Here is a 23556-nt window from a genome sequence, read left to right as displayed (position 1 = left end):
TTCCTTCCCAAAACTGGTGGAATTTTATATGTTTGTACAACAGATGGAGTCAGTTGAACAGCACAGAAAATGGCCTTTCAGCCCAAACAACCAAGATGCCTTCCTGAACTAGTCCCATTTGTCTACATTTGACCCATATCCATTTATTTTATCCCCTACCCCCCCTTCCACATACCTGTCCATATGTCTTTAAACATTTTTAAAGTGACAGTATCTACCATTTCCTCAGGCAACTTGTTTTATATAAGTATATGAAACATATGAAAATCTTGCCATTCTCATCTCCTTTAAACTTTCCCCCTCACCTTTCACCTTTGAGTTTTGGACTTTCCTTCCTTGGAGAAAAAGCCTGTGACTATTCACTTCATATACATCCCTCGTGATTTACTAAACTTCTAACATCACCACTCAGCCTCAGTCACTCAGACAAAACAGTGCCAACCTATCCAGCCTCTCCTTACAACTCAGCCCTCCAGTTTACACTCACCAGCTTAATATCCTTCCTATAGTAATTGCAATATTTTGGATATAGTCTCAATGTCTTGGACAGTTGTAACATACATCCCAACCCTTGGACACACTTGATGAAGCCAAGCATGTCATATCCCTTTTAACCACATATGCAAATAACTATTCAATATTTCAATAATTTTTTTTCAAATATTACACTTTATACTCATATCAGTTATTGCAAAAGTCAGCTGAACCAACCTCATTTATCCACTGGATTGGTCCAGGACCAGGTCCACAAGATTGATGTAATCAAATAGGAAACAGACAAAAAGGTTCAAGATTGTTTAATATTATTTTCAGTATACAAGTGTAATGAACAAAATAACTGTTACTAAAGCCCCAATCCAGCACAAAAAAAACACAAACAATAAAAACACAATACATACAAATACATAAAATATCTTGTATACACAGATTGATTCTATGCACATAAAGTGATACTAGGAACAGGAGTGTCTGTACATAAGGTCAGGAAATAAAGTAGTGGTGGGCGGGGGGGGGGGGGGGTAGTAACTGGAGGTGTTGATCAGCCTTACTGCTGGGGGAAAGTAACTGTTTTTGAGTCTGGTGGTCCTGGCATTGATGTGGCCTCAACCCCAGTGGGAGTGGGACAAACAGCCCTTGTGCAGGGTGGGCAGGATCCTCATATTGCCTGCCTTTTTCTGGCACCTTTCTGAATACATATCCTTGAAGGTTGGTAGGTTAGTGCCAGTGGTGCACTTAACAGTTTTGACTACCTATTATAGAACCTTTCTGTCCATCACAGCGCAAATTCTATACCATACAGTGATGCACCATGTTAGGATGCTGTCTACTACACATCTGTAGAAGGACTGGAGTATTCGACAAAAGTATTCTCGAGAAGGAGAGAGTGGTGCGGACAGCCAGCACATCTGTAGATGTGAACTTCCCACTATTCAGGACATTTACAAAGACAGGCCTGTAAAAAAGGGTCTGAAGGATCATTGGAGACCCAAGTCACCCCAACCACAAACTGTTCCAGCTGCTACCATCCAGGAAATGGTACAGCAGCATAAAAGCCAGGACCAACAGGTTCCGGGACAGCTTCTTCCACCAGGCCATCAGACTGCTTAATTCATGCTAACACTACTGTATTTCTATGTTATATTGACTATCCTGTTGTACATAATATTTATTATAAATTACTATAATTACACATTTGAACAGAGATGTAACAAAGATTTTTACTGCTCGTGTATATGAAGGATGTAAAGAATAAAGTCAATTCAATTTAATATTGATGTGCATAGACCTACTCTCTTCAGCCTTTAGTGGAGGCATTGCTGAGCTTTCTTGGTGTAAGATGCGCCCTGGGACCGACCATGAGTGGTTGTGCAGATGTGCACTCAAAGGAGTTTCAAACTGTTCACAGTTTCCACTGCTGTGCTGCCAATGTAAAGAGTGTGAGTGGTGCGAATTCTCTTGAAATTGATAACCACTTCCATTTGTCTTGTTGACATTGAGGAAGAGGTCATCTGTCTGGCATCAGGCCTTGAGATCTTTCACCTCCTCTTTAGCTTGTCTCATTTTTGATGAGATCAACCATTATTGCTTCATTGGCAAACTTGACAATGTGATTACTCGAGTGTTTGGCCACATAGTCATGTGTGAGCAGAGTGTACACCAGTGGACTCAGCACACAGCACTGGGGACACTTGCCTGAAATGTTTTGTTTCAGTGCAGAGAGAAACTTATGATTGAAACAGACAAGAACCAGAAGTACACATAATCAAGGCGACTGGCAAAACAATAAAAAAAATCAAATGACACAGAAAATTCTCTTATCTAGTGAGCAGCTAGAATTGAAATGCACTCCCAGCTGAGAGTGCATGTGTAGCAAAAGATTCAAATACGGTGTTCAAAAGTACATAAAAGCAAAAATACTTGCAGGGTAAAATGGAAGCAAGCAATGGGGAACCGGTTAGACAGCTCTCTCACAAACTTGGCAAAGTTTTGGTTAAATATCATGAGACTAGATCTACATTCTGCAGAAAAACAATGAAATAATAAACTCAGGCTAAAATTTGCACAACCTGGACTAAAATTAATTTAAATCTTTGAATTTTTGATCTCCAAAATAACATCTTCAGAAACCATTTTTAAAAAAGTAGTGTTCCACACGAGTTTTCAAGACTACCTTTCTATCAAAGGCCAATGGTTATGCCAAAAAATTCGCCACCACCCCTTCCCCCACACCCTCAATCCTTTTGGAAAGGATTGACCTTCATTAGCTTAAAGCTGGAAGCATAATCTTTTCATTTCAGAATTTTCAGTATCTGGCAACTTCATTTCAACTCATGTGACTCAAAAAGTCCTTTGACAATGTATGTTGCTGTTTGTAAAAGCATTACTGACCATCATGTGAATCTGCCATGTAATGGAAAACTCCCTTGTTAACTTCAGAATTAATTCACTGAAAGGAAAACATGCATTTTCACTTTTGTCTCACCGACAATGAAAACATTCTATCAACTTTACAAACATCCAACTTTAACAGAGCAATGATTGACACATTGGAACCATATACTATAAATAGAAATTTATTTTGCTGCACTTCATATGAAGCTCTATGGCAAGGGTAATGAAAATGTGGTTGTGATTTGTGTTTCGACTGATCCTTTAGTGTTTCAACCACTACAGAAAAAAAGCATTCCTGAATTTAAATAATAGAAAGTGCAAGGAATATGCAGATTAGAATTTAGAAAATACTGATTACACTACTGCTGGTATTTGTTGAGATTCAACCTTTTCACTGGAGTAAAGCCAACTAGCCTCCTAAAGGTTTGACTGAAATCTTTAAAAACATTTACAGCTCTTCACAGATATAGATATAAAATACACAAAAATCAGAAGCTTTAAAAAAACAATGTAGGAAATGGTCTGTAGATAACTTTTCCCTTGCAGAATACAAGCATAGCTATAGATAGAAAATTCACAATGGAACTTGGGTGGGTGTGGGAGGAATGGACTGCAAAAGCTCTGAAACAAACGAGGAGCTGAACTGCCACTGAAAGCAGTGGCATGCCACAAATCTCAACTAGGTTGTCATTATGCTAAAATCTGACAGTTACAACTACAAACAAATATAGACAAGCTGAGCAAGTGGGTTAAACATGGCAATTATAACACAATGTGGAAAAATGAAGGTGATCAACTTTGGCATACAGAATTGGTAATGTGTTTAGTAGTGAGAAAGTGGGTAATAGTGATGTTCCAGTGATTTGTGACGTGTTTGAGCACCAAGACCAGCAGCAGGTGCATTCAAGAAATGAGGGTAGAACTGAAATTTGTACTAGAACAAATGGAAAATACAGTTTGCCACCTGCCTCTTGTGGTGTGTGCGAACAGAATGAAAGGATTGGCCTGTGAATTTTAGCAAGACACAATTAATTGATTTTGCAAGTTGCCTATTCACCTTCTTCTTCACCACCATTCAGGGCCCCAAACAATCCTTCCAAGTGAGGCACCACTTCACTTGCAGATCTGCTGGGGTCCTCTATTGTCCAATGCTCCTGATGCAGCCTCTTCCACATTGGCAAAATATGTCATAACTTGGGGCATCGCTTCGTCAGGCATCAACGTTCCATCTGCCAAAAGCAGGACCCTCTGGTGGCCAAACATTTTAACTCCCATTCAGACACGTTGGTCTCCACTTTTAAGATGAGACCACCCTCTGGGTGGAGGAGAAACACCTTGTATTCCATCTGGGTAGGCTCCAAACTGATGGCATGAATATCAGTTTTCCTTTTGGTAAAAATGATTCCTTCCCCCCTCCTCTTTTCTTCTATTCCCTATATTGGCCTTTTACTTCTTACCTGCCTATCCCTGTGTCCCCTCCTCCTTTCTTTTCTCCTATGGTCCACTCTTTTCTTCTCAGATTTATTCTCCACTCCTTGACTTTTCCCACCCACTTGGCTTCACCATCAACTTCCAGTTGGCCTCTTTGACCTCCCCCCACCTTTTTATTCTGGCACCTTCCCCCCTTCTTTTTTAGCCCTGAAGAAGGGTCTCAGCCCGAAACATTGACTGTTTGTTCATTTCTGTAGATACTGCCTGATCTGCTGGTTTTAAGTATGATGGGTTTGTTATACAATAGAATATAGGACAAAGATTAAAATTATTTTTCACAGGTGTTATACTACCTCAATTATGGAAATTCAGTCACAAAGTTCATTCAAATCACAGATTTCTGGTATGAAGGGAATCAGGAGATCTATGGTGGGTGCTCACGTATTGCACCAATGAGAAAGATCATCCACAAAACATAGTTCAAGAGGCTACTTCTATTTCTTATGTGGTTTTTTTTAGGAACAGTAAATGGTCTCTATTGTCCTCCACTCTAATATAACAAGTGCTTTTTAATGCCGTAGAAGAGAATTTCATGAAGTCTTCTATACAATTATAATCTCATAAAATGTAGTTTTAACAACAGACCAATTTTCCCCACTTGATAATGCAGTTACCCTATTAAAGGTTGTTGCACCTCTCTTATAATGAACCTTGCTTGCTTTCCACATATTCTATTACTTATTGTTCACATAGGATTAGCAAAAGCAGCTGCAATTTCAGAATGAAATTTGCAAGATCTATTTGTGTTTCAGTTTTGTATATTGCCAGTGTCTGGCTTCCTTGTTTGAGTCACCACAAATTCATGAGTAACATGTTAACGTGCAAAATCTTGTCAAAATAAATGGCTATTCATGCCATAATTAGGACACTGAAGTATATTGTTAAACATCCATAGATCATAAAGCTTCTCTTCTCAATTAACTGATAGGGCTAAACTACTAGCCCTGTTGTTCATTAGAATTTGGTTCTCAGTAAACACTGAGAGCATTCTTAACTGCTTTAATGTAAAGGGCTGGCCTTCATCTTAATTACGTATCGCTCATACGTATTGGAACAAGCACAAACTGTACTTGGTCTTATTAATGGAGATTCTATTTCAGAGTAGATACACAAAAAAAATTCTGGAGGAATCAACAAATGTGCATGCTGCATCACAAATCCACAACTACTAACAAACCATCTTCCTCTCAACACCAAGCACTTAATGATTCTGTAAAATATCTAAATGCATATGTGCTGGCTTATTCTTGCTGATCCATGCATAATCTATCTACTGGATATGACTCAGGGACTTGGGCCACATAATATTTTTGTGTGACTGTTTACTGCTATCTTACATGTGCTACATGCTCTGTGCTGTGTATGACTTAATATTGTTTCATGCGTTTCGTCTGGCTGTATTCATGGGTATTCACATATGGTTGAATAATAATTAAACTTGAACTATAATTATGCAGTTAAGCTACACCAATTCAGGAGGATGGCATTCTTGCCTAATTGTATGGGGCCTATCAGCAGCATCAGAGCTCTACGAAGAAGAGGGGTCTCTCGCAGGTTGGTGGTGATTATTTAAAAAAGAGAGCTTCTAGGGTATTTGTCCATTGTACAGGGCTTATCAACGGCATTAACAGAGCTCTACAAACTAAATAAAAGCAAAAAAGGATAAGCCGAATGGTCATTGTTGGCAGCAAGCCAGTTGCGAGAGTAGAAGTGACAGGCTTTGGCTTGGAAGAGGTGTTGGCTCTGTGTAAAGCGTCAGTTAAGATTTCCTTTTTATCATTTTTACCCTCTTTCTGTACCATTTAAATGGCTGTGGTGTGTTCTTAATGCCGAATGTTGGAGAACTGGGAGATCCAGAATCTCCCGGGGAACTATATCTGTGTGAAGTACATCCGGCTGCAGCTTCTTGAAGACCATGTTAGGGATCTGGAGCAGCAACTGGATAACCTGCAACTTGTACGGGGAAGTGAAGAGATAATTGATCAAAGTTACAGGGGAGTAGTCACCCCTAAGTTACAGGAGGCAAGTAGCTGGGTGACTGACTGGAGAAACAGAAATAGGCAGTTAGAGCAGAGTACCCCTGTGGCCATTCTGCTCAAAAACAAGTATACCACTTTAGATACTTTTGTAGGGAGATAATTTCCCAGAAAGAATGTTACAGCAACCAGGTTACAGGCACTGAGCATAGGTCCATGGTGCAGATGGGAAAGAGAAGGGAGTAGTAGTGATGGAGACTCGATAGTGAGGGGAACACAAGAGATTCTGTGGACATGAACAGGACACCCAGATGGTATGTTGCCTCCAAGTGCCAGGGTCAGGGATGTTTCAGATCGTGTCTACCACATCTTGGAGAGGGAGGGGAAGTAGCCAGATGTCTTGGTACATATTGGTACCAATGACATAGGAAGGAAAAGCAATGAGGTCCTGAAAAGAGAATTTAGAGAGCTAAGTGGAAAGTTGAGAAGCAGGACCTCCCGGGTAGTAATTTCTGGGTTACTGCCTGTGCTATGCACCAGTGAGGGTAGAAACAGGATGATTTGGCAGATAAATGCGTGGCTGAGAAGCTGGTGCAGGGGTCAGGGCTTCAGGTTCCTGGATCATTAGGATCCCTTCTGGGGGCAGGTATAACCTGTTAAAAAGTGATGGGCAACACCTGAACATGAGGGGGACCAATATTCTCACCAACAGCTGTTGGGAAGGGTTTAAACTACTTTGGCAGAGGGGTGGAAACCAGAGTGATAGGACGCAGGATAGGCCGGATGGTAAAAAAAGTAAAGATCGTGTGCAGTCAGGCCATCATGAAGGGCAGGCAGGTGATAGGACTTAGTTGTGGCAACAGGACAAGTATCAAAACATTAGGGATGCAGAGTCAGAAAGGATAGCAAATAAGGTACTCAAGGTGTTGTATCTATATGCACATAGTATAAGGTGGATGATCTTGTTGTACTATTACAGATTGCCAGGTATGATGTTGTGACCATCCCTGAATTGTGGCTGAAGGATGGTTGTAGTCGGGAGCTGTATGTCCAAAGTTACATGTTACAGCAGAGGGATAGGAAGGTAGGCAGAGGGGGTGGTGTGACTACTAGTAAAGAATAGCATTAAAAAAAATCAGTAGAAAGATGTGACATAGGATTGGAAGATGTGGAATCCTTTGTGGGTTAGTTAAGAAACTGCAAGGGGAATAGGACTCTGATGGCAGTTATAAATAGGCCTCCCAACAGTGGCTGGGAGATGGACCACATTACAAAAGTAAATAGAAAAGGCAAGTCAAAAGGGCAATGTTATGGTAATTATGGGAGATTTTCACATGCAGGTCAATTGGGAAAATCAGGCTGGTAATGGTTCTCAAGAGAGTGAGTTTGTTGGATGCCTAAGAGATGGCTTTTTAGAGCAGTTTGTCATTGAGACTACTAGGGGATCAGCTATACTGCATCGGGTGCTATGCAATGAACCAGAGGTGATTAGGAAGCTGAAAGTAAAAGAACCCTTAGGAACCAGAGATCACAATATGATTGAGTTCAACTTGAAATTTTATAGGGAGGAAGTAAAGTCTGATGTAGCAGTATTTCAGTGGAGTAAGGGAAATTACAGTGGTAAGAGAGAGGAGCTAGCCAAAGTAAATTGGAAGGAGCTGCTGGCAGGGATGTCAGCAGAGCAGCAATGGAGTGTGTTTCTGGGAAAAATGAGGAAGATGCAGGTCACAGGTATTCCAAAGGGAAGAAATACTCAAATGGTAAAATAGTACAACCATGGCTGACAAAGGAAGTCAAAGCCATTGTAAAAGCAACATAAAGAGCATACAACAAAGCAAGAATTAGTGGAAAGATAGATTGAGAAGTTCTTAAAAACCTACAGAGAGCAACTAGAACCATTAGAAGGGAAAAGATGAAATATGTAAGCAAGCTAGCAAATAATAATGGGAATAGTGAAAGCTTTTTCAAGTATGTTAAAAATAAAAGAAATGAGTGGACATAGGACCACTAGAAAATGAGGCAGGAGAAATAATAACAGGGACAAGGAGATGGTTGATGAACTAAGTATTTTGCATCGGTCTTCACTATGGAATACACTGGCAGTATGCCTGATGTTGTAGTTTGTGAAGGAAGAGAAGTGGGTGCCGTTAATGTTGCATGGCAGAAGGTGCTCAAAAAGCTGAATGACCTAAAGATACACCTGACCCTGACCAGATGAACTGCACCCTACGGTTCTGAAAGAGGTAGTGTTAGAAATTGTGGTGGCAATAGAAACTTCCAAAAATCATTGGACTCTGGCATGGTGCCAGAGGACTGGAAAATTGCAAATGTCACTCCACTCTTTAAGAAAGGAGGAAGGCAGCAGAAAGGAAATAAAAGACCAGTAAGCCTGACCTCAGTGGTTGGGAAGATGCTGGAGTCAATTGTTAAGGATGAGGTGATGGAGCACTTGATGACACAGGACAAGACAGGACAAAATCAGCATGGTTTCCTGACAAACTTGTTGGAATTCTTTGAGGATAGTAGGATAGATGAAGATGTAGTGGATGTTGTATATTTGGACTTTCAGGAGGCCTTTGACAAGATGCCACATTCGAGGCTGCTTACCAAGTTAAAAGCCCATGGTATTACAGGAAAGTTACTGGCATGGTTAGAGCATTGGCTGATTCGTAGAAGGCAGCGAGTGGGAATAAAAGGATTTTTTCTGGTTAGCTACCAGTGACTAGTGGTGTTCCACAAAGGTTGGTGCTGGGATCATTTTTTTTTAATGCTGTATATAAATGAGTTAGATGATGGAAAAGATGGCTTTGTTGCCAAGTTTGCAGATGATACAAAGGTAGGTGGAGGGGCAGGTAGTGTTGAGGAAACAGGTAGGCTGCAGAAGGACATAGACAAGTTAGGAGAATGGGCAAGAAAGTGGCAAATGAAATAATGTTGGAAAATGCATGGTCATGCACTTTGGTAGTAGAAATAAATGTGTGGACTATTTTCTAAACAGGGAAAAAATCCAGGAATCTGACATGCAGAGGTTAACTTACACATTGAGTAGGTGGTGAGGAAGGCAAATGCCATGTATTCTAGACCTCTTGAAAGGAATGCTAACAAGGGTAAGGATGTGATGCTGAGCCTTTATAAGGCACCGGTGATGCCTCACCTTGAGTATTGTGAACAGTTTGGAGCCCCTCATCTTAGAAAAGCTGTGCTGTCCAAGTTGCATGCCATTTTGGACAATGACTCCCATCCACTCCATAATGTACTGGTTAGGCACAGGAGTACATTCAGCCAGAGACTCATTCCACCGAGATGTAACACTGAGCGACATAGGAAGTCATTCCTACCTCTGGCCATCAAACTTTACAACTTCTCCCTCAGAGTGTCAGACACCCTGGGCCAATAGGCTGGTCCTGGACTTATTTCCACTTGGCATGATTAACTTATTATTATATAATCATTTATGGTTTTATATTACTATATTTCTACACTATTTTTGGTTGGTACGGCTGTAACGAAACCCAATTTCCCTCGGGATCAATAATATGTCTGTATGAAGAGTCTCTAAAATAAAATTTGTGCAGCAGAAGAAAATGCTTATTGCTTGTGACATCTTAATCACCATCAGTCACATTGGAGATGAGCTTTATTCATAGGTATAAGGAAACTAGTGTGCCAGATCCCTAGTGGTGCCTCAGCAGTTGACCCGACGATGAGGATTATGACTGGATGTAGATGAGAAAACTGTTGACATCCACCTCAAGGAACAGGGAGGAATTCTCAAAACCTCCCAAGATTTAATGAAAAGCCACAAATGGATTATTTCTGGTTGAATTGGTGGCAGTGACATTCCCATCTTGGAACCACTAGTAGGGCAAGTTACAACTTCAGTTGAGGCACAGTTTGTCTAAAGTGTTTGAGTTTCAATTCACAATTCAGGAGAATGCAGATGGTGAAAGACCATAAATCAGAATCATCAGAATCAGAATCAGACTTTAATCGCCAAGTACCTATGCACATACAAGGAATTTACTTCCGGCAGATGTTGTCTCTCGGCTCATAACAATAATAATGATAAATATAAATGAAAATATAGATTATACATACAGGTAGTGCAAACCAAGTAATAGTTAGCCGGCAGTTAACCGGCAGTTAACTGTTCAGCAAAGTGACCGCAGTAGGGAAAAAACTTCTCCAGTGCCTATTAGTCTTAGTCTGGAGGGATATGAAGCGCCTACCAGACGGAAGCAGATCAAACAGTCCGTGCACAGGATGGGAGGAGTCCTTTATGATGTTCCCTGCCCTCTTCTTCAACCTGGAAGAAATAAGTCTGAACCTAGAAGTGCTGCCCAACAGCTGCAGTCTTAGTCATGGCTGGGGGGGTGTAAAACAGGTAATCTTGAGTATCAGGCTATGAAGACACATGGGAGAGATGCTGATATCCTAAAAGAGGACTGCCACACGGACATTGGTTGCAAATGTGCAACACAAGCCTAAACGATTTAATGGCAATTATGATACACAGCTGTATGGTCTGAGTGTTGCACTGGCACTGTGGAGTTTGAAAGTACTGCACCCCCAACTAAGCCAAAATATTTGGTATATTAATGATTTTACTGCTGTATTTCTACGTACTGGAATAATGCAACACATTGAATTTAGCTGAATTGCATTTCAGTTCTGTATACAAAGCTTCAAATTGAACAATAAATGGTCCTCCAACCCTAAATGTATCCAATGTTATACGCCAAGTAGGATACAGATTTAATCATTGCAACTCAATACAACAGAATTCCAGTTTATTGGCTAGTATCACACTGTGTGGCACTGAGACTATTATATCTGGGTGCAGCATCACCAGGTTTAAAGAGGGAAAGTATGAAGTTTCCCTTTCCCTATTGTTATCCAGTGGCACTAGTTGGCAAGAACTGGCAATGCTGTAATTATACTGAGGATGCAACATCTTCATGCACTTGACAAAAATAGCAGAGCATCATAGATTTAGAAAAATAAATTTTCAATTTTCATGGCACAAACCATAAATTCACATTTTAACCTTCCTGAAAAAAAATTGAAATGTTCGCAGAAGCCATCCTTCAAATGTTTAGAATTCTGATAAATACTGGAAATAAACAGGCATCTTTTGTCATTTGTAACTAAACTAAATGCACTCCTGATGCACACAATATTGAAATGGCACAGCATCTATACACTTTCATTAGGTACAGCAAGCAATGAATACTGCAGCTTTTTTTATAAAAAGGAAGTGCTCAAACACTGTAGATTTCCCCCACAAGATTTATTCCTCTGATTACTTTGTAAATACATCAACAGTATACTACAGCTAATGTTTTAAATGTTTCCAATGGACATTAGTGTGTGCACCGTCATGCCACCTCCCATGACGAGTACGCTATGCAAATAAGATGACGCAGCAGCTGCATCAGAGATGCAGTCTTTGACAGAGGAATCCCTCCTACACCGCTTTATACCACCTACACAAATGAGGAGTGTTAATCAACCCACAAATAAGCCCCACTTCTTTGGAACATGATGTATAGTAGATATCTGATGTATAAACCAAGTTAAAAGACACTAGTGAATCACACTAACACATCATTTATGAGACATCCGGTCTCTGCATGAGAAAGGTTAAGGCCTGGGATTTCTTTACATTTTCTTTCCGGAACAGGGGAGGTTTGCACACCATCTCAGATGTAGGGGAAGTTGAGGCTGTAGTGGTCTGATTAACCCATTGCAGGCTGCAAGTTTCTTTTCCTCAAGTACATTTAGACTTTTTTTTGTAAAAACAAATGCATGAAGTGGTGTGGGCTTGTTTAAATTCACAGCAAGTTTACCAAATAAAGTCAGCTGATATTTTCTGCTACTTTGAAATCAGCAACTGTGTACAGATCCATAGCTAAATCCAGTACCTTCCTAGGCTGTGATATTTGTTTACCATTGAATAACATGCATTTTCTTGGGTGCAAATTCTTGATATTAAGAACAGTGTGAAAAACATACCATATGGGCTACATTCAAGTACTTATTAAATAGCTTAATGCTATTACTAATTCTGCATCCACCAATTCCTGGCAGCATATTCCAGATGACAAAGCCTTTAGCTAAAGTACTGAGAATTTTAAAAAAAATCAGCTTCTCAGCTCCTTTCTGTAAATGGTACAAAATTGTGTATCCAATTGAAAAACATGGTCAGCTTACACAATGAACTCAAAATTTGAAAAGCCTGGAAACATTCATCTTTACTTCAGTGAAAACATGAAATCAATCTCTGCATGAGCTGATAACGCCAACAGAACATTGTTTTTATAGAAAAGTTACAACCTGAATGCAACAAAATAATTAATGGAGCAGGGTTTAATTGCCACGGTTTGTGGATTCACACTCTAGTTCAGGCTTAGTTCTGGAGGCTCATCTTTTTGTTACATTTGGGTGACTGTTGAATTGGAGCAAGCCTGTAGATAGTGAATACAGAGCCAAACTGAAATATGCCTTTTGATTTTGCGTTTTATACTTTGTTTTTGCTTGTTTTTTCTGTTGCTGTTTCCGCTTTTTTGTGTGTGGGGGAGGGTGGGTTAATGATTTTCTTTGAGCAGATTGGTTCCATGGTTCTCTGTTTCATGGCTGTCTGTGGGGAAGATGATTTTCAGAGTTGGATGCTGCTGGGGGTTGGAGACCATGCGGCGACTACTACAGACTGGACGAGGCTACAACTCCAGTCTGCTACCCCGTGCCGCACATATAGGACTTTGCAGAAAGCCTACACGGGGCAAGAATCTTTTCCAAAGTAGACCTCGTCCGGGGATACCATCAAATCCCGGTGCACCCTGAAGACATCCCCAAAACAGCACTCATCACTCCGTTCGGCCTGCTCGAGTTCCTCCGAATGCCGCAGACGTTCCAGCGGGTAATGGATGCGGTGGGACTCAACCTGGACTTCGCGTTCTTCTATTTGGATGACATCCTTATAGCCAGCAGTTGTCGTCAGGAGCATCTGTCCCACCTCCGTCAGCTCTACACCCGCCTGTGTGATTTCGGCCTCACGATCAACCCGGCCAAATGCCAGTTCGGTCTCGATACCATCGACTTCCTGGGCCACAGGATTACCAAAGACGGGGCAACATCTCTGCCTGCCAAGGTAGACACGATCCGCCACTTTGCCCGGCCCAACACGGTCAAAGGCCTGCAGGAGTTTGTTGGTTGGTGAACTTCTACCACCATTTCCTCCCCTCAGCAGCCCGTTATCATGTGCCCTTTGTACACCCTGATGATGTCGGGTAAAGGCAAGGACGTTACTTGCGACGAGGGGGCTGCGGCCACTACTGTTAAAGCCAAGGAAGCCTTGGCAGATACCGCTGGTGCACCCCAGAACGGACGTTCCGACCGCACTCATGGTGGACGCATCCGACACAGCAGTCGGTGGGGTGCTGGAGCAGCTCATCGAGGGGCGCTGGGAACCCCTGGCGTTCTTCAGCAAGCACCTATGGCCACCCGAACTCAAGTACAGTGCTTTCGACTGGGAGCTGTTGGCACTGTATCTGGCAAACCGGCATTTAGGTACTTCTTAGAAGGCAGGCCGTTCACTGCGTTCACGGACCACAAACCGTTCACCTTCGCCTTCACGAAGGTGTCCGATCCCTGGTCAGCTCGCCAGCAGCGACATCTGTCCTACATCTGAGTACACGACAAACATCCAGCATGTCTCGGGAAAGGACAACGTCGTGGCGGACGCACTCTCCAGACCAGCTGTCCAGGCCCTGTCCCTGGGGGTGGACAATGCAGCACTGGCGGAGGCGCAGCAGGCAGACGTCAAGATGCCCAGCTACAGGACCGACTCAAACCAGCCCATGTGGACTTGGCGCAGCAGGTCGAGGTTCAGGCAACGCGGCGCAGAGGCAGACCTCCCAAACAGAGGGCTGATCCAGACTGTGAACATTGGGGGGGGGGTGTATCGGCCGGTTTCTTTTGGGGGGGTTATATGGCGACCTACTTTCTGCGCAGGCGAACCGGCTTACCAAATAGCCAGCGCGCGGGGAGAGACTTTGGTAATGCACCTCTGATGTCATTTCTGCCCGGAGAAGGCGGGCGCTAGGGATTAAATGCCAGCGCCGTGAAGTTTGAATAAACTAGTCTCGAAACGGCTTACCAACTGTGTGTCGTTATTTCAATGCTGTGTGTAGCACATTGCTACAGTACTTTGGAATGGTGAAAACACTGACATCATGAATTACAAAATCGCATTTTTACTACTTGATCAAAGTGTTATTTCATAAATTCAAAACAGATGTGCTGGTTAAGAATGATCTATGCTGATACAGTTTCATAACCCAGTTTCATTAAAATTATAAGTGTGCTTAAACAATACGTAATGTCTTCAATAAGGGTCAGACCAATTAACAACAGATTCTTTGATTCTGAAAGCCCAACATAGACTCAAAACTTAGAGCTGAATTTAAAGGTACAAGTACAAGCAGATGAATATTGGGTTGTTGCAAGTAATAACATAAGATATTTTTGATGATGCCACAAATGGGGATCTTTACCCCCAAAACTATATACTGTTCATAAAATGTCTAAAGTATACAACACAGCATTATATTGTCTTTTATTGCACCAAGCATATTGCACATATTGTAAGCGAACATTATATGCACATCAAGTTCATAAATTTCTCAGTCCAAACATTCCCTCAGCAGTAAGTTGAAATAGTTATTTCAGGCTTAGTCCTTTGACTTCAGATACCATATTGTGGCCTTTCCCCATAGAACCATTACTGAGGGCTCAAACATGTCTTTTAGCACGTAGCTAACACCTTAAAAATCGCTCATCTGCAGCATTCACACCAACAACTCCTTTCACTAAACATTTACCTCCGTTCCCCCCTGACTACCTTGCCCATTCAGCCCCCCCCCCCCCACTAACTTCCCCCCCGGCATTTATCCCTGCATGTAGCCCGAGTGCTACACCTGCCCATACACCACCTCCATTCAGGAACCCAGGTAGACCTTCCAGTTGAGGCAACACTTCATCTGTGAATCTGCTAGGGTCATCTATTGTGCCCAGTGCTCCTGCTGCAGCCTCCTCTACACTGAGGCCTATCATAAATTGGAGGAAGCACTCCAAACTGATGGCATGAATATCATTTTCTCCTTCCAGTAAACAAGCTTCCCTCCCTTTCCTCTATTCCCCACTGACCTTCTATCCCTTTCTCATCTGCCTATTATTCCCCCCCCCCCCCCCCCGGCTCCCCTGCTCCTCCTTTTCCAATGGTCCACTCTTCTCTATCAGATTCCTTCATCTCCAACGCTCGACCTCCCCCACTCACCAGGCCACATCCATCACCTTCCAGCTAGCCTGCTTCCCCTCACCCCAACCTTTTTATTCTGGGATCTTCCCCCTTCCTTTTCAGTCCTGAAGGGTCTCAGCCCAAAATGGCAACTGTCTATCCATTTCATAGATGCTGTCTGACCTGCTGAGTTCCTCCAACATTTTGCATGTTCCTCTCACTGGAGATCAAAATGTAGGCAGATGAAAATGTGTTGACCTCTGACAGTTTGTGAGTATGAATAATGACAATGAGTATGAATACTGCTGCCATCACTCAACATAAGTGAATTAACAGCACTATTTGTATCAATTGCTTTAACTATCAACAGCAGCCTTATCCTCTTTTCAAGTCATGACATTGTTTTACATTAAAAGAAAATGCAGAGCGTGCATGCCCTAAAACATATATGTCAAACTCAAGGCACGTGGGCCAAATCCAGCCCGCGGTGGAATTATCTTTGGCCCGCGAGATAATATCTAATTACTATTAAAGCTGGCCCCAGTAATCGAAGCGCCTATGGCGTATGATATGGCTAATGCTGAGTTTATTCAGGTACCAGGTTTTCAGGGTTTTTAGTGTTTATTCGGCAGTCTTCTTCATAAGAAACGGAATTTGTAAAGTGAAACACTTTGTAGTTATAGCAGAGACTGAGACACATGAGAGCAGGCTGAAAAAACGGAGGCAACGAAAGCTGCGTTCGCATGCGTCCGACTGATCCGGCCCGCATGAAGCTGCATTTTGCTCAATCCGGCCCGTGACCTAAAATGAGTTTGACACCCTTGCCCTAAGAGGAGATTCCCTCTCACACATTTGCCTCTACTGCATACACAAAGTTCACAACAAACCTCAACAAATTTCAGTGAACATAAACCACATTGTTGTTGTTCCATTGCTCATTTAACCTGATAACAGAACTGCTGACATCAACATTGTCTTTTAACATATAGCAGTAGAAATGAAATGGCACTGAAGATGAGCAGTTTTAGAAGCCAAAGAATTAAGACTTTAATTTTGTAATAAATACATTTTTAATAAATGTAAATGTAACTTCCCCAATCTCATGCAGTCTGGTTCAAGGTTGGGTAAATAAGTTGTAGCCTGGTAGGCTAATTTGTAGCCCTTAATCAAGACATCAATAGCTTTGACAATGATATTCAGATGACTGTCACTCATCAAATCAGAAGATCTGACTGCTGTTAATACTGAATATATGCTACTAGTAACACCAACATTGCACAAAACATAACTGCAAAAAAAGAGACAAAATTTCAATCTCACTACATGTTTTCATGGACAAGACCAGATCTCTGTAACCATCATTATTAGGGTTAATAAATATTGAAAAGAGCGATGACATCAATGTAATTAAATACATTGAGACATGTGGAAAGGGATAAACTATGATAGTTATCGAAGGTTCGCCTTTCCAATTTAGAAAAAAATGCATTATTTTATTTTTATTGCTCTCCTAACATTTCTCCTTCAAAAACAAATCTGACACAATCTTGCTTCTGCATGCAATATTTGTGTACATACACAACTCAAAATAATTCCAAAATAGCAGGCAGATTATGCTATTTATAGCATAATTATCAGCTTCAAAAACAGGACATCAGCATTTTTAGATGATTTTCAACTATTTGACTTCATAAGTTAGAAGTAGCATTACAATATTCAGAATAATTTCCTTCTCCACATGTGAAAAATAGTTTGTTTACCTCTGTGAGAAGAATTAGCCCCTCTGGGGCATATTCCAATAATCAGTCCTTCGCACTTTCTCATGTATGTATTCTTGTTCGCAAGTGCCAGCTCGTTTTATGAGAGAGCATGTGCAGGAAAAAGCATAGCAGAACCTGCTCTTAATTTCACACCAACACTTTCCAACCAGTGCTCCCTCTAAATTCTGATGACCAGTGTGCCTAAAAGTCTTGTGCTGAGCAATTTATTGCCCAGTGACATGTGCACACTGAATAATTTCTTCAATAAAAACAGTACAAGACAATTTCTAAAAATCTGCAGACAAATCATTGCAAAAACTCCACATTGTCAACACCATCCACATAAGACAGTGGTCCCCAACCACCAGGCCGCGAGGAAACAATATTATTTGTTGATATGAAACTATGAGTCAGCTGGACCTTCCCTCATTCCCTCTCACGCCCACTGTTGAACTTGAATGCACGTGAGGTCATTACACACGTGAAGTCATTACCCATGTGAGGTCATCAGACACCTAAATGCAGTGATACCCTTGCGCCAGGGATCACTGGTTGGTGTCAGGTAACCGGCCGCCTCGCACAACCAACATGAAGTGCCAATGCTACTGGCCTGGAGCGCGGACAGTTGGGCACCACCTCTAAACCTGTTCGTGGGGAACCCGGTGCTAAAATATTCGCAGGCGACCTAATTCGGGCTCAGGGTTTCAGAAGTAGCAGAGCAGCTACCTCGCTGTGATATACTGAAAGTCATCCCTCTAGCAAAACTTTTGTCGGCCGATAGATCCTACCTACAAGGGGGGTGGGCAGGCGCCTGTCGCACTCCTTGCTCGGTCGGTTGCTCTCTCCGGACTGCAACCGCCACAGTCCCGGTACGGGGACCTCTGGCCCCTACCTTGTCCTCTCACTGGTGTGTTGCAATGATCTTATATGTTCATACGAGAAAAATATGGGCTGTGTGTTTAATATCCAAATGTTACTTAAATGTTATTATGCTATTGACTTATGAGTTATAATTGACTCATCACTATATTCATGAGAGGAAAATATGCGCTATGTGCTTAATATTAAATTCATTAGATAAACCCTTTTAGAAACAAAATTGAGTGTATTAGCCATTTATAAGTGACTTATAACCTATATTACGGTCAATAGTAACACCCGCACCGCCAACACCCCCCCCCCCCCCCCCCCCCCCGCCCCAGCCGGTCCGCAAGAATATTGTCAATATTAAACCAGTTCGTGGTCCACAAAAGATTGGTGACCCCTGGCATAAGAAACTGGAAAAGGAAATGTGATTGTATACGATTGTGAAATATACTTAACATGCCAACAAGATAGAAGGTGACAACCTTCTGTGCACAGTTCAAATTCCTTTGTGCCTAGTAGCCAAAGATGAGTGCGCATGCACACCTTAAAGGGAACATTGTTTCCAACAAGTGCTAGATTACTGACTTGTAACTAATGCATTCAAGCTCACGAGTACAGATCTGTTTCTCATTCAACCCTGGAAAACCAATTGTACTATTTCATAACAGTTGAATTTTGTGTTGAAATGGTACCATTTTAGTATCTGCCCATAAAAATCAAATTGCTGAAACAAATTAAAATCAATTATAGTCTCCATTTCCATGGCCTTATTAGTTAGGCCCCATCACTTCTACTGCGGCACAGGCTGCCAACAGTAGATCGCTAGAGTCCTTTGTCCTGAGCCAGTCTTTCACATTGTCTCCAGGTGCAGCTCATCTTCTAGGTGTATCCTTTCTCTTCCAGGGATGAGGTCTTTAGAGCTTTTGTTCACATTTCTGTAGCATTGGGTTTATACGAGATGGCGTGTTAGCCCCAGGCCCAACCCTCCTTTCGCAGCTGGGCTTGGGACCTACTATGGCAGAGTTCCATTGCCTTAAGAATAGTCTATTTACCAGAGAGTGCATTTATCTCACCTGTATAAGAACAGTGTGTGACAATCACCTTAATGCTGGGCCAGAGAAGATGGTAAATTGTATCAGCTATACTGCTTTCCATTGAAAGTATGACTGGGGTCCACAATGATCTCGCTATAAAGAAGTTTGTGCAAAAGGAAGAAATAAATTCATCTTACCATTTTGACTTATTGATAGTTCTCACATCAAAAAGCATCACAATACAATTAGAATGATATTGAGAAAACCATGGGCAAGCAATTTATAACATGACAGTAGAATGATACAGAACTATTGAGAGACTGCAGGAAACAGCAAGGGGGCCAGCACCACTGTGCATCACATTTGGTTTATGGGGATTTATAAAGGAACTATAGATAACAAAAAAAGACAATTAAATGAGAGGAAAATTGTATATTGGGCTAATCAGTATCTCAGTTGCTTGTGGAGTTTAAATGCCAGATTTAAAAAGCAAGCCAGGCTTTCTGGGACTTGCAGAGACTGAGATTGCCTGGGTTCATAGACACTTAGCAAAGGCCAATAAAAAGTTAGGTTTAAACACAGTGGCCAATGAGGGAGTGCAACAGGTTTAGAAAGTGGAAAGGCTTTGACTTGAGGTTTCAGTGAGGAGAGGGAGGCTAGGTTCGGGCTCTTTGTCTATTGGTGCCTAGCTCGAGTAGTGTGAATGGATCCCTGGTCAGTAGTGTGTTCTTCATGCAAGATGTGAGATCAATCTCTCGAATTGCCATTTCTGTGAGAAGTGCATCTGGGTGCAGCTCCTAACAGATTGTGTTTGGGAACTGCAGCTGGATGACCTTTGGCTCATTCAGAATGAAGAGGTGATAGACAGAGCTGCAGGGAGGTATTGACAGTTAAATTTTTAAGGGGGGGGGGGGTGGGGAGAGAAAGGGAATAGGCAGATTGTGCCATGTACCTGTGCCGTAACAAGTATACTGCAGGAGGGAGGGAGGGGGAGGGGTTAACCTTCCAGGGGAAGGTCACAGCAACCAGATCTCTGGTTCTGTGGATCAGAAGAGGTGAACAGGGAGAAGAGGGGAGCATTGGTGATGGGGGAAATTCAATAGTTCAGGGAATAGACAGGAGGTTTTGTGATGTTAAAGAGATTATTGATGGTATGTTGCCTCCTAGATGCCAGGGTCAGGAATGTCTTAGATCAGGTCCACAGCATTCTTAAGGGGGAGGGTGAACAGTCAGAAGTCATGGTAAATATTGGTACCAATGACATAGTAGGAAAAGGGACGAGGTCTGGAGAATACAGGGAGATGGGTAGTAAGCTGAAAAGCAAGACCAAGGTAGGAATCTCTGCATTACTGCCTGTGTCACGTGCCACTGAGGGTAAGATGAATGTATGGCTGCAGAATTGGTGCAGGGGGCAAGGTTTCAGATTTCTGGATCATTGAAATCTCTTCTGGGGAAAGGTATAAACTGTACAAAATGGACAGGTTACTCCTGAACTCGAGGGAGACAAGCATCTTTATGGGCAGGTTTGTTAGAGCCATTGGGGAAGAGTTTAAACTAACAACAGGTAGATGAGAATTAGAGTGATAGGTCAGAGGGTGGAGCAGTTGGTGTAAAGGTAAATGCAGCATGTAGAGAGACTGAGGAAGGATAGACAGTGGGAAAGGCATAATTGCAGTCAGTTAGATGGGTTTAAACACGTCTATTTTAGTGTGAGAAATATCAGGCACAAAGATGATGAACATACAGTACGAGTCAGCACTTGGAACTATGTTGTGGCTATTACATACAATTAGCTGTCTTAAGGGCAGGAATGGCTGCTGGATGTTCCAGGGTTCAGATACTTAAAGGGGACAGGGAGAGATGCGGGGGAGTGGCATTACTAATCAGGGATAGTATCAGAGCTGCAGAAAGGGGTCAACTGAGTCAGTGTGGATTCAAAGTCAGAAACAATGGAAGCAATTGCTATTCAGAGTATTCTATACAGAACCCCCCCCCCCCAAAAGTAACAGAGATTGAGGAGATAGGTAGGCAGAATGAGTTCAAGACCCACAGGGTAATGTTGCATCTCTATAAAACTCTGGTTAGACATACTCTGTACAACAGTATCCTGATAAATGTCCTTTGCACCCTCTCCAAAGCTCCACACTGCTGAGAAAAGGAGCCAGATTTAAACTTAAAAACATTAGTGCTGCAATTTGAATTAAAGGTCTAATTTAAGACCATTTCCAAGAACCATACTTGACACTTTCATGCAAATACAGGCTTAATAACAAGATTTGATTGCAAAGCAACATGCACCTTACACATAGGCAATGTATGCTTGATATGTCTTCGTTTGGTTCTAACCAAGATGCCCTATTTCATCCATAGGATTTTGAAATTTTGATAGAAAGCATCAGATTCCACTGCACTGACACAATTAGTTGATTATATTTTAAGTTTATTACTGCATTGAGATGCCCATTTAAAGCAGCACATGGAAAAATCTAGAATTCACTTCAGCTGTTGATGGAAAACACGTTGCTGTTCAAAGACCAAAACTTAAAGCACAGCCAAATAATAGGGACGATTCATTGGAAATGCAGACCTTAAACATTCTGTTATAGACTGTACAGCATTCATAGAAACCAGAGCAATGAGTTCAATTGGCAGTAAAACAATTTTTTTTTTAAATAAAAAGGTGTGAAGACAAAGAGTGGTTATAAACTGTGCAAATCTACTACACTGCCAAGTACCGTAATATGATATGGCGGAGTCTTCTTTGACTTCAAAAATATGGATTATTGACATTTTAGATGCTCAAGGCCAAAAGCAATGAAAGCAACTGAATACGATGTGATTTCTTCATGAGGGGAACCATCAGTATGACACAATACCACCACAACTTTAAAAAGTTATTCCAATACACAATGATACTACCACTTTCCAACCCTAGGTATAATTACAAACGTTTGCACTGTACTGAGCCTCCACTGTTCCACTTAGTTGACATCTGACTACAAGACCCTACAAAAGAATACTGGGGATTGCTGAGGGGATCAACAGGGTCTCTCGTCCACCCGAGATATTTATCAGTAATGTAGCATATGCAATGGCCTTAGCACTGTCAAGGATCCCTTGCATCTATCACACAATCTTTGTGATGTACCATAACATTAGGACAAAACTATTTGGATGGGATACAATTTCTTCCCCAGGCCACAAGACTATTGAACTTCCTGCCACCACCCAGCTCTCATCACGTATGAAGTGCTAGTAGTGTTGTACTGTCTACTTTTTAAACTGATGCTGTATACATGTATACAATTGACTAACAATAAATTTGAACTTGAGAACTACCCGAGAGTAGTTTATGCAAAATTGAAATGTTTAAATAATGCTGGATGCAACTGACTTTAAAAACAGTGATAGCAGTAGGAGTGGGTTAGACAGTCTGAGCTTGCTGTTATGTTTACATTACTACCCACTTTCCTTTGCTGCTAAAACCTCATGTCTTGATCCCTTTCATGTAAGCAGCAACACAATTTCAGCCTTAAATGCTTAAAACAGGGGTCCTTCTGCTAGAGAATTACAAAGTTACAACTTAACTGAATAGATTTGTAAATATTTAGACTACTAGGTTTTGACTATTGGATGTTACTCCAATTTATTTTTTTGTTTTAAATATTGCACAAACTGGCAAATTTAAAGAAAGCAAGTTATATACAAGCACTCAGCAAACATGCCCATTTTACTGACCTCTGTTGTTCTAGATCCCAGCCCTAGCTATGTTCTGGATATGTGGTTCTGGCTACACAATCTGCCTGCCATTTGGCACTCCTGGTTGGCTTCTGACAAATGCCAGTCAGATGCCATTCTATCAGGATTTCCAAACAATCAGATGTCAGATCATTAAAATTTTGTGTATATCATTCACAGAAGAATGTTAAAGACATTTTTAAAAGAGCACATTTAATGTGCTTTTCACAGAAACATTCCAAATTGTTGCAACACACAAGATGCTGGAGGAACTCATCAGGCCAGACAGCAGCTATGGGAAAGAGTAAACCATCAACTTTTCAGGCTGACACCCTTCATTTGGGCCAAACTGTTGCACATTTATGAAATGTGATCGCTTGTTCATAATGCAAGATAATGAGTTTCTGGATCACTAATGAAATAAGTGACGTGCTTAATGTGCATTAGAGAATGAATATTGACAAAGATAAACTGCAGGTGGAACTCTCCTTACAGGAAAA

At 41.6% G+C, this 23556-nt stretch overlaps 1 protein-coding gene across 11 annotated transcripts in view; it reads right to left on the bottom strand.

Annotated features, from left to right (window-relative positions):
* Nucleotides 1–23556, bottom strand: part of LOC140739827 (guanine nucleotide-binding protein G(I)/G(S)/G(O) subunit gamma-7) — a 152683-nt gene that overhangs the window by 64932 nt on the left and 64195 nt on the right. The window contains exon 1 of one of the 11 annotated variants that reach the window (XM_073068406.1): nucleotides 17418–17521. The exons of the other annotated variants lie outside the window; for them this stretch is intronic. The gene's annotated coding sequence lies outside the window, so the exon portion shown is untranslated. Of the gene's footprint in view, nucleotides 1–17417; nucleotides 17522–23556 lie in introns of those variants that run through there. 11 annotated transcript variants of the gene reach the window in all.

The sequence above is a fragment of the Hemitrygon akajei genome, chromosome 16, assembly GCF_048418815.1.
Source record: "Hemitrygon akajei chromosome 16, sHemAka1.3, whole genome shotgun sequence".
Lineage (NCBI taxonomy): Eukaryota > Metazoa > Chordata > Chondrichthyes > Myliobatiformes > Dasyatidae > Hemitrygon > Hemitrygon akajei.
The sequence above is the reverse complement of the archived record's forward strand: the minus strand, read 5'-3'. Positions and strand labels throughout refer to the sequence as shown.